This window comes from Equus quagga, chromosome 15 (genome assembly GCF_021613505.1).
Source record: "Equus quagga isolate Etosha38 chromosome 15, UCLA_HA_Equagga_1.0, whole genome shotgun sequence".
In the NCBI taxonomy this organism is placed as follows: Eukaryota; Metazoa; Chordata; class Mammalia; order Perissodactyla; family Equidae; genus Equus; species Equus quagga.
The window spans coordinates 21,762,100-21,774,081 of record NC_060281.1 but is presented as its reverse complement, the minus strand read 5'-3'; the positions used below and the strand labels follow the sequence as shown (position 1 = coordinate 21,774,081).

At 40.6% G+C, this 11,982-nt stretch overlaps 1 pseudogene; it reads left to right on the top strand.

Annotated features, from left to right (window-relative positions):
* The first annotated feature begins 9,088 nt into the window (after window positions 1-9,088).
* LOC124226497 (RWD domain-containing protein 1-like) lies at window positions 9,089-11,192 on the top strand (annotated as a pseudogene).
* The last annotated feature ends 790 nt before the right edge of the window (window positions 11,193-11,982 follow it).

Below are 11,982 nucleotides of genomic sequence, written 5' to 3'. Positions count from 1 at the left end.
GGCGGTTGGAGGGCGCGAGCACGCGTCCGACACACCCCCGCCCTCCGGGGCTCCCCGCTCCTCCACTCAGGGAGCAGCCACAGGAGCCCGAAGAGGGGAGGAGCGCGGAAGCCGGCGCGGGGCCGCACGAGCGCAGGGGAAGTGAAGCGTGCGACCTGCGCTCCGCACGCTCCGCCTCCGAGCCCGCAAGATGGCGGCCGTCGAGCCTCCCGACGCACCGCCCCCTGCGATCACGTGACCCCTGGGCCTCCGCGCGGGGGGGGGGTGGGGCGGGGCCCGGCGGAAGAGAAGGGATTCGCGGGAGCCGAGCAGGCGCTTCCCGGGATGCTCCAGGCTTCCGGACGCAGCGGGCTCGGAGGCCGTGGGAGAGCGTCCGCCTTCTCCTCTTCCCCCCGCCCCGTTAATTTACGTGGGGACAATAAACGGTTATACAAGATGGGAATATAAGTAATCCCCAAAACGTTAAGTATGTGGGAGGTTGCGCACCTCGGCAAGAGCGACCGCCGAAGTCCCGGCCCCCGGAGAAGCCGCGCGACAATCGTCAGTTTACTTTGCAGTTTGCCTGATTTCTAGAGGTTGAAATTGAAGATGGGAGTGTGGGGTGGAAGACAGAGTCAAACCCAAAGACGACATCAGAGTAAGTTGTCCTCTAAACCACAACACTTAGGGTCACGGGGAAGATCACTCACCGCCCGGTCCACTTCAGGAAGGGAGGCCCGGAGAGCTTTTGTGAGCGCTGCACACCCCCCGGTCTATGACGAGAATTTTCCTGGACGCCTGGCTGTAGGAGTCGTCCTCGGTCTCAGGGTCTTGCATACGAATTACGAAGGCGAGAAAAAGACAACACAGAGGAGAAGAAAAACAATGGTCAAAATATGAAAAAAATGTTGACCCTAACCAAACTTTTCAAAATGAAACAATGGCTTAACAGTTTTCGTCTATCAACTAGAAACGCAAAACGAAATTGAGATGAAAATCAGGTTTCTCATTCCAAAGCATAGGCAGAACAAAGAAAAATTTAATTATAAAAGATTTCCATTGTCTAATTTATATGTTTCCATGTTAAATTTAAAATATATCCAATTTCACATGTTTTTGTATAATGGCATCTGCTTACATCATAGTTTAGTAAAAATAGAGTAAAATTTTACCAATTGAGTTTTCTTCCCCTCAGTTTACTTCACCCCTTAGCTTTATCTGCCTGCTCTCTTTAGGCATGTGAATTTCTGATTTCTGACTTCTGGGTTTTGTGGCTTAAAGGGGCCTTCAACGTGTCAAGGTTATTAATATAGTCTTCTATCTGTATTTTAAGACTTTAATGATTTTGTTTTCCATATTTAGTTTACCTGGAATTTTATGTATGAGTCCTCACATAATCTGTTAAGTTAAAATCTAAAATTATTTTTTACAGATGGATAGACAATTTTGTTTGAAACATGAATTGGGATTATCTGTATACTGGGAAGTCATAGTGAGGGAATGAGTTATCCTAATGAATGAACTCTGCCAAATGCTAATTAGCTACATCTCAATCCAATTCTGTTCTCTTTTGGTTGGGTTACTTACAGTAAAGAGATTTTTTTTAAATGTTATTTCTTTGTGAAAAAAACCCTAAATACCAGGATTGATAATGGAAGTAAAAGAAAGTAAAGTAATCTGGGAAAGTAATGGATCTTAACCAGAAAATATAAGTTATATGCAAGGTTTCTGAGCAGTCTAGAACATATTTCATAATGTATCCTGTACAATAGAAACTTGCACTCGGAGTTTCGGATACACCAGCTCAGTAGCATAAAAGGCCTGTCAGAGAAGGGCGACATTCTATGTAAGTGAGTCTAGAGAAGTTGATTTTCAGTCATCTCTGGCTTCTGGGCTTAGGCGATCTAAGAGACGTTACCAGGGCTCATCGATTCCTGGGTCTCCTCTCATTCTGGGCATGAGGAAATGATGCCCTTCCTTCCCCCTTTCAGAAAGGGGGGCCATGGGACTATTTCTAGCCACTGTGGGCTGTGAATGGAAGCACCTTGTGTCATTTCCAGGCCCGATCAGGAAAGAGTAGTTATAAGATTTCCATGCTCTCCCTTCCCATGCTGTGGCAACTGAGGAAGCCACTTGTTCCAGATGGTACAGCCTGTCAGCCTGGGTCCTGGAGTGACTGTGTGGATCAGAGCACCACTCCCACCCTGAGCTGAACGTGCACCATGAGCATGAAATAAAACTTTGTTGTGTTAAGCACTGAGATTTGAGTGAGAATTTGCTATCACAGTATAACCATGGCTAATATAACTATTATGGAGGTGTTTTTTCATTGTTTTGTTTTGCTTTGCTATCTCATCTGTATTTTCTGACTTTTAGGAGATATATATATATAATTTATATAAAATTTAAAACCCATAAAAGTTATTCTACTGAAAAAATAATAAAAAATCTTTCAGAGGTGTATGCCCTGTCTTTATTAGCCTATATATGAATTTTGCTTACCTGTGCTTTTGGTGAGATCTAAGTAAATGTGAAGAAAATGTGGCTAGGTGTTTATAGATATTTACAATCAATACATTTTAGATCAGGGTTAGTTGTACTCTGCATCAGCTTTTCCTCTTCAATCCGTCTCTAATATTGAATAACTATTTTTATCAAAGGAGCTGGCCTCCATGGTATATAACTGGAAAACTCTCCTGCTCTCCTTTCACACCTGCGTGAAATCTCTTGCATATCCCTACACTTGTCAAGTATTTTTCAGTCACACGAGTAGTCTTATTGCAGTAGTGAAAATATCTTGTCCAGGGTAACAATTACAACTCTACATTCAACCTAAAGGTTCTCCCCTGCCCAGCTTTTGCCTGCTTCAGACGTGAAGCTTGCTGTGATGAAGGGAGGTGTGCCAGGCTTCTCCAGATCCCTGCCTTTACTCCTCATAGTTTGCACCCGCTGGTTAGCTGCTATTTCTGAACCCCTCTCCCCCAGAGTTTTGGAGAAGTTAGGGAAGTTTGGGAGTTAGGAGAAGAAGGAATTAGAGGGAAAGGGCACAGTCTTCCCTGGTTGGTGCAGGATGCTGTTATCTTCAAAAGTTGGTTTCCTGTGAACATGGAAGACTCACAAATGTTGGCTCTTTCTCTCTTACATCACCTTTATGGGCTTTTTATGACTCTCTTGCCGAGACCTAGGCAATGCCTCTCCTCTGGTTGGCTGCCTATGACTCCTCTCCCTCCAGTCCTTGGGCTTCTAGAGTTTCATCCCATGTAAAACTCTCTCTCCTAGGGTCCCTTCCCTCTATGGACATCCTTCATGGGAAAGATTCTTTTTAAATGACTCCAGGTTGGTTTCCTTCTAGGTACACTTGGCTCACAGGACAATTCATGTGTCTTTGCCCTGCTGGTAAGGGCAGTGTAGCTTGCCCTCCATGCCACCCACCTTACTCATTGTCCCAGGGATGCTAGTCAGCTAGCATCTTGCTTTTGGACTTCCTCAGGTGGGAGTTAGGACATCAGTTCCTACAGACTTCCCAACTCCAGGAGATAGAAGCCACACATGCCGAGAGGTGCTGGTGGAGGCCTCTATTTCACTTGGCTTTAAGCAAAAGAAATGACCCCTCTCCCTCCCCAGAGTGGCGGGAGAGAAATAGGGCCCAAGGTAAGTCTCCAACATAATCGTTCTCTTGCATAGACTCATTGTGGATGATTAGTAATGCTGGCAGACTGGTTCACGATCTTTTCCCATCTCCCTTTGAAGTGGACAGGGGAAGGAGGTACCTGGCATCTATTGCTGCTTTCTGCTTTTGAGGCCTTTGCTGAAACTCCAAAGACGGCAGAGAGAATCTAATTAACATCCTATCGCAACTGTTGTCTGTTATCAACTCAAGAAATTCTTACTAGACTTCTGATGAAAATGGTGGGATGGATCAAGGCTTTCACACACACACACACACACACACATCCTGTAGCAGACATATAGTAATGACAGATAAAACTTGAAAAGGGAAAAGTAAAGAGACCTAGACTTTGAAACAAAATAACACTTCCTGTGAACATGCAGAAGCCACAGACCTCCTAGGCTTTGAAACAAGTCTCAAAGTAAGGGTAGCAGTCAGAGATTTGGCTCCTGTGGATGGAGATGTAAGCGCCGCCCCGGAGGTGGAGTACTTGGGCCAGGTTTTCAGCTTGAAGCCAAGGTCGCTCCTGCCCCTAAGTGCAAGTTGAACAAAACTATTGCCAAACTTCTGCTTGGGGCTATAGCTTTATGGGAAGCTTTGTGCCAAGTGGGTGGGAGAACAAAAATGTTGACAGTCTTTACATGAGAACTGAGCCTAGGCATTCCCTGCTCAGTGACTGGAATGGCAATACCCTGATATCGCCAGTGTTCCTATACACTAGTAATAGTAAGAAAAGAGGATTTTATGTTAAGTATGGTAGATTCAACTCATGCATTTATCACTATTAAGTCCCTAAACCCCACTAAATGACAGTAAGGGGTTTTGTTTGTCTGTTTTTTAAGGTATAAACTCATATGTGCAACCTGAAAGTGTGAGGGAGATAATGCCCCGTTGGGTGGAATTTTGATCAATGGGGGACAGGAGCCAATGAATAATTTCCCCCCGTTTCTTCCCTTATCTCACCTCTCCCACAATGGTCTTCAGATGCAGTTTGTTTATTGAGGACCCAGTTCCCTGATCCAGCAATCAGTTTAATTTAGTGGCAGCCAGGTTGACGAAGCGTCTTCCTGTTTGTTCTCCTTTTTTTCCTGTTTCACGTTCCTTGTCCCTCACACCTGCTCCCTGGACTCCCTAATAAATGAGGCTCTGGTGTCTGGGGAACCGAGGCTAACACAACTAACAATAAAAAGATTGATATATTTGACTTCGTTAAAATTAAGAACTTCTGTTTATCAAGACGCTGTTAAGAGAATGGAGTCAGAGGCACATTCCGCTTTGGCAGCCCGGGGTTCGCCGGTTCAGATCCCGGATGTGGACATGGCACCGCTTGGCACTCCATGCTGTGGCAGGTGTCCCACATATAAAGTAGAGGAAGATGGGCATGGATGTTAGCTCAGGGCTAATTTTCCTCAAAAAAAAAAAAAAAAAGAGAGAGAGAATGGAGTTGGGGAAGGTATATACTACACATAAAAAGGATTCATGTACACAATAAGCAAACAACAGCCATAAAACAGTAAGAAAAAGATAGACACTCCAGTTGAAACACAGACAAAGTGCTTGAGTGAGTGCTCAGAAGAAGAAATCCAAATGGCTGGCGAACATGTGAAACCTCACAGAGAGTCATGAAAATGCAAATTAAAACCATAGTGAGATACCACTTCACACTCACCAACAGGGCTAAAATTGCAGATGTTGGTGAGGATGTGGAACAAGGGACATTCACATACACTGCAGGTGGGACTATAAGTTGGCACAGTCACTTTGGAAAACAGTTTGGCATTATCTGCTAAACTTGAAAATGATTACACAATTCTATTCCTGGGTATACATCCTACAGAAACGCATACACAGGTATACCAGGTGACACATATCAGAATGCTCACAGCAGCTTAATTTGTAATAGCCAAATATTAAAAATGGTCCACATATTCCTCAACGGTAAAATGGATACATTTTGGTATGTTTGTAGAATGGCATACGATACAGCACTGAAAATTAGCCAGCTGCTTCTCTCAATAACTTAAGAACATAATACTGAACCAAAGAAAACAGACACAAAATACTACATACTGCTTGATTCCATTTGTATACAAATTTTAAATTGGCAAAACTAAACTATAATGAATAGGAATGCATTCTTAGGTGGTAAACTATAAAGAAAAGCAAATTGAAAATCATAAAAATCACCATGGTGGTCACCATAAGGCTAGGAGGGAGGGCATTGTGATTCAGGAGCATGGGGAGGGGGCTTCTGGGGTGTTGGCAGTGTTCCATATCCCAACTTGGGTGACTTTTCCCATAGATATTAGCTTTTTAATACCTTAGTAAGCTGCACATTTATGTTTTATGCACTTTTATGTATATGTGAAATTTTTCACGATAAAAAAGGACTAAAGAGAGAGAGAGAAGACAAAATTGTATCCTATGAAATTTAAGCTCAAATAATATTATTTGTGTGCTAGCAAGCAATTTATGCTTCTAAGATGTGGTGGCCAGCCTCCACGATGGACTCCATGGTCCCTGACTCCTTGTGTTCACACCCTTGTATGGTCCCCTCCCATGTGGTACTAGGGGTTGTCTGTGTGACCAATTGAATATGACAGCTTACCAAATTATTTTAAAAATTAATGCTAACAATATTAGCCGCTAATACAATATGTTTATTATGTACCAAGCACTTTCCCAACCTTTTAACATAAAATAGCTACCATTTATAGCAATGTATCCCAAAAGTGCAATATGCATACCTGGAGTAATTCTAGAGCTTTATGTAAAACAAACATGAAGTTTTATATGTTAATAGTTATGTATTTGCTAAACTGTATAAAAAATAACTTGCACATCAAATTTATATTTTCACGGGTATTGTTAAATTTGAGGCAAAGTTAAAAAGAATTTAAAGGTGATTTTTAATAATGTTAAGGGAATGGTAGTATTGGTGGTATTCTTACAGCAAAAATCATGAAAGTGCTCTTCAAATACATGAGGATTGGGAAACACCAATTTATAGTTACTGTGCTACAATCAGGGAATAAAATGGTGAGCAAAAATTGTCATGGACAAAAAAAAAATCCAAAATAAAAGAATATACAAATAAATTATTAGAATAAATTGAATTTATCAAAGCCATTGAAGGCCAGGTCAATAGACAAAAATCAACTGTATTCCACATACCTCTGAAAAGAAAATGAAATTTGAAAATTAGGCCCATTTACAATAACCTCAAAAAATACAAAATACCTCAGAATAAATCTAATAAATAAAGTGCAAAATCTCTACACAGAAAACTATAAAACATTAATAAAAGTAATTAAAGAAGATCCAAATAACTGGAGGGATACACCATATTCATGGACTGAAAGACTCAATATTGTAGAAATGTTAATTCTCCCTAAGTTGATCTATAGATTGAATGTAATCCCAACATATTTTTTGGTAGAAATTGACAAGTTGATTCTAAAATGTGTATGGAAATACAAAAGTCTGAGAACAGCAAAAGCAATCTGCAAGAAGAATACTACCAGATATTAAGATTTACCAGAAAGCTACAAATTAAGGTTGTATGATATTGGCACAATGATAGACAAATGGTCCAAAGAATATAATAAAGAGTCTAGAAACAAACTCACGCTTGATTTAGGGCAAAGGTGGCCCAGCAGAGCACTGAGGAACAGAAGACATTTTCAATTAATACTGCTGGGTCAACTGGACATACAGCTACGGGGAAAAAAATGAATCTTGACCATACACAAAAATTGATTCCAGACTGATAATTGATCTGTAAGTAAAGTTTAGATTGTGAAAGATCAAACAAAGTTTCTAGGAGATAACATAGGCAAATATCTTCATTGCCTTTGGTAGGCAAAGACTCCTTAAATAGGACACAAAAAGCACTGACTGTAAATGAAACAATTGATAAATTAGACTGTATTAAAATTAGAAACTGCTGGTCAAAAGACGCCATTAAGAGAGTGAAAATACAAGCCATGGAATGAGGGACAATATTTACAAAACATTTAGCCAATGAAGTACTTGTATCCAGAACATATAAATAACTCTTGTACATCAATAAGAAAAATATAGGCAATGCAATTAAAAATGTGCAACAGACATTTTTTTTTCTTTTTTGGGGATGATTAGCCCTGAGCTAACTACTGCCAATTCTCCTCTTTTGCTGAGGAAGGCTGGCCTTGAGGTCACATCCGTGCCCATCTTCTTCTGAGGTCACATCCGTGCCCATCTTCCTCTACTTTATATGTGAGATGCCTACCACAGCATTGTGTGCCAAGCAGTGCCATGTCCGCACCCGGGATGTGATCCAGTGAACCTGGGGCTGCCGAGAAGAGGAAGGTGAGCACTTAACCACTGTGCCACCGGGCTGGCCCCATGTGCAACGGATTTGAACAGTCATTTCACAAAAGAAGCTATCCAATGGCCATTAAGTATATGAGAAGGTGCTAACTGTCTTAGTTACCAAAGAAATGGAAAAAGATATACTACACATTTACCAGAATAATCAAAATGTAAAAGATTGATAATACTAAGTGTAAGCAAGGGCATGGAGCCATGGGAACTCTCATACAGGGCTAGTGGGCATGTAAATTGGTATAACCACTTTGGAAAACTGTTTGGCAATATTTACTAAAGTTGAACATACACATAAGCTATGATCCAGCATTTCCTAAGTATATGCCCATCAGAAATATGCACATATGTGCATCCAAAAGACATGTGCAGAAAAAGTTCTGGAAATGGATAGTGATGACAGTTGCACAACATTGTGAATGTACTTAATGCCACTGAATTCTATGCTTGAAAATGGTTACAAGGGCAAATGTTATGTATGTTTTACCGTAGTAGAAAAAGACATGTAGGAAAATGTTCTTATGGCATTATTTATAATAGTCAAATTTCAACTGTAGAATGAATACATTATAGTGTATTCATATACTGATACTATATAGCAATAAAAAATAATAGATTACAACTATATGCAATAACTATATGAGTTTTACGGATACAATGTTGCACCAAAGAAGCCAGACACACACACAAAATACAAACTGTATGATTTTATTTATACCCAGTTTGAAAAGCAGGCAAAATTAATTACTTAATTTTGTTTGAAGTCCAGATAGTGGTTACATGAGAGGTGCTTCTGGAATCCTGGTTATGTTCTATTTCTTGATCTAGATGCATTCACTTTGTGATAATTCATCAAGCTATATAGACTTAAGATTTTTGCACTTTTCTGTATATTAAGCTTCGATTTTAAAAGTTTGTAAAAAGGAGGAGGGGGAGATGAAGACACAGTCCCTACTCTCATTGAACTTGAGGTCAAGCAGGGAAGACATAAATAAATATAAAATTACGGCTGTGATAACTACCAAAGAGGAAAGGCACAGTAGGGTCTGAGAACATGGAGAAAGGAGATCTGACATGGTCAGAGAGGTTGGAGAGGGCTTCCCTGGGAAGTGATGTTTGAGCCTCGATCTAAAGGTGAGTAGGAGGTGAAGTGGAGAGTAAAGCCTTCCAGGCAAAGGGAACCCCTTATCCAGTGCTTCCCAACATTACCATTACCCGTTGTGCTGTCCTTGGCTCTGTCCACTCCAGCCACCTGCCCAGTCTCCACTCATCCTCACTCCAGGGCTCAGAGGAATCATTTTTTGACACACTTGTAACCCACTCATGATGTAAGGTTTGGGAAGCTCTGCCATATGCAAAGGCTCTGTGACAGGAGAAACCATAGAGATTTTGGGGACCAGACAGAAGGCCAGTGTGATTGGAGGGCAGAGAAGAAGAAGGAGGAGAAGAGTGAGAAATGTAGCTGAAGAGGGAGGCAGAGGTTGACTAGGTCCACTATATTAAATGTTTTAACACTAGTCTGTGTGCATGCCTGTGCATACACTGTACTTGACTGAGCTGTTTATCCTTGTTGTACATATTCTAAGTCCAATATTGTTGTCGTGTCACTCGCCAGATGATGGGGTCGCTGGCACATATCCAAACTAGCTCGTATGTCCAATGACTCCAGCCTTGCATACATGAAGTTGGGCCAGGAGAGGGACAGTTAGCCATCCAGAAAGAACGATGTGACACTCAACTCACTCAAGAGTTATTAACTAGCATGTGGTCCCTTGTTTGTAGGATTGCCAGACAAAATACTGCATTTTTATTTACTAAAACTGGCAACCCTACCTGTTAGGATTTGGAGGTCTGGAAACCCACTCCTCCTTCTGTTCAGGAAATTGTTAGAATCGATTTATTTGCTGTGCTTCCTGCCTGTGCTGACATCCTCCTGTATCCTTCAAAGAAGTAAACTCAATTCAATTTACCCAGGTAGTGACTGTATTTGTTTTTTCATCAATACAAGCCTACTATTGCAGTGGCTTTATAAAAAAATCATTAACAAAATAAAACTCATAGATCAAAGAAGAAATCATAGTGAAAATTAGAAAACACTTAGAACTGAATGGTAATGCGTAAACTAGATACTGGAACTCAGGAGATGACATTTGTCAAAATTCATCAAATGGTACATTTAATATCTGTGTATTTCATTGCATATAAATTTTACCTTAAAATATAACTATAGGTTGCTTTGGCCCTGGCTTTGGGCCCTGGGCCTCCCAGCCAGGGACTCTGCGCCTGTGCCCACCTGGCCATCACCATGTGCTGCCTTGGTGTCTGGGCGATCCGTGGGCAGCACCAAGGGCCACGATGACAGATTACGGAGCTGGAGGCTCTGGAGTTCATCTACCCCAACTCCCTCACATCTTGATTGCACCTTGATCCAACCCTCCTACCAACTAGTCTTTCAAAATATAAATGGACTCTCCTGATACCACATTGTCCTCCAGCAGTGCTTCATTTGACAAGGTCCTGCTAAGTATTATCAGAAAATCCACCCAGCTTTACCGTTACTGTGACATCAGAGGCTGGAGAAAACGATGAAACTGTCCAGACTACCCTCAAATTTATACACAGTGAAAAATACCCAGATGAAGCCCCCTTTATGAAATGTCCTCCCAGGATCATCTAGAAGATAATGATGTCTCAGACATTTTAAAATTATTAACATTACAGGCAGAAGAAAACCCTTGGTATGGTGATGATCTTTACTTTAGTGATAGCTGTGCAAAAATAATTAAATGAAATAGTAGATCAAATAAAAACTAGAAGAGGAGAAGAAAAGAAACAAAAAGAAAAAGAGGCTGAAGAAGCCAAAAAGCAATTATGGCTCTTCCGTTACAATTGAGAATTTCTTAAGTCGGGAAGCCGAGTTTGATGCAGAACTCTTGAAAATTAAAAAGAAATGAATGAAAGAAGAAGAACAAGTAAGAAAAAAGTGAATTAAGTGGGAAACAGCTATTTGAAACAGATCATAATCTTGACACATCTGCTATCCAGTTCTTGGAGGATGCTGGAAACAGCGTGGAGGTAGATGAGTCTTTGTTCCAGGAAATGGATAACTTGGAGCTGGAGGATGAAGGATGATCCAGACTACAACCCTGCTGACGCAGAGAGTAACTTGACCGACTAAAGGACTATCTCCGTCTGTAGAGAGGTTTGACTGCCAGCATCTGTGGCTATGCTGAGAGGGTGTTGATTTTCCTTTCTTTTTCTCTAAGAAAAAATAATTTTCAGGATAATATTCTTCTAACAGCTTTCATCGTTGAATTTAATAAACTGATCTTAAAATTTCAAAAAGTAGGTAAATAACTATAAATACTCCAGTACGGAGCTCCAGGTTCGTGCTGAGGTGTTTAAGAGCGAAATGTACTGATGTCTGTAACCAGCCTTTGAAATGCATAAAAAATAAGATGCTTGATGAATGGACAGAAGGAGGGATAGATAAATGGAAAGTTGCATGAAAAGGCAAATATAGTAAAATCTTAACTGTAGAAATCAGGTGTTGGGCATTTGGGTATCACCATACAATACTTTCAACTTTTACTTGTGAATGTTTTCAGAATTAAATAAAAACCTCATAGGATGCTGATAAAGTGATTCGTAAAGAGAAATGTATCCCTAAATGTTTATAGTAGAAAAGAAAGGTAAAAAAATATTAAGCTAAGCTTCTAATTCAAAAACTTAGGGAAAAAACCAACACAATAACCTTAAAGAAAGAGGAAGAATGGCAGAAATAAAAAATGAAAGCAGAAGTTACTTGAATATGAGACAAAGACACAACAGAGGCGGTAAAAAGACAAAAGAATGTTCTTTGAAATAAACTAACAAAATAGGCAAAACTCTGGCAGAATTGATCAAGGAAAAAAAAAAAAAAAGAGAGAGGGCCCAAATAAACAATCTTAGAAAGAAAAGAAGACAGA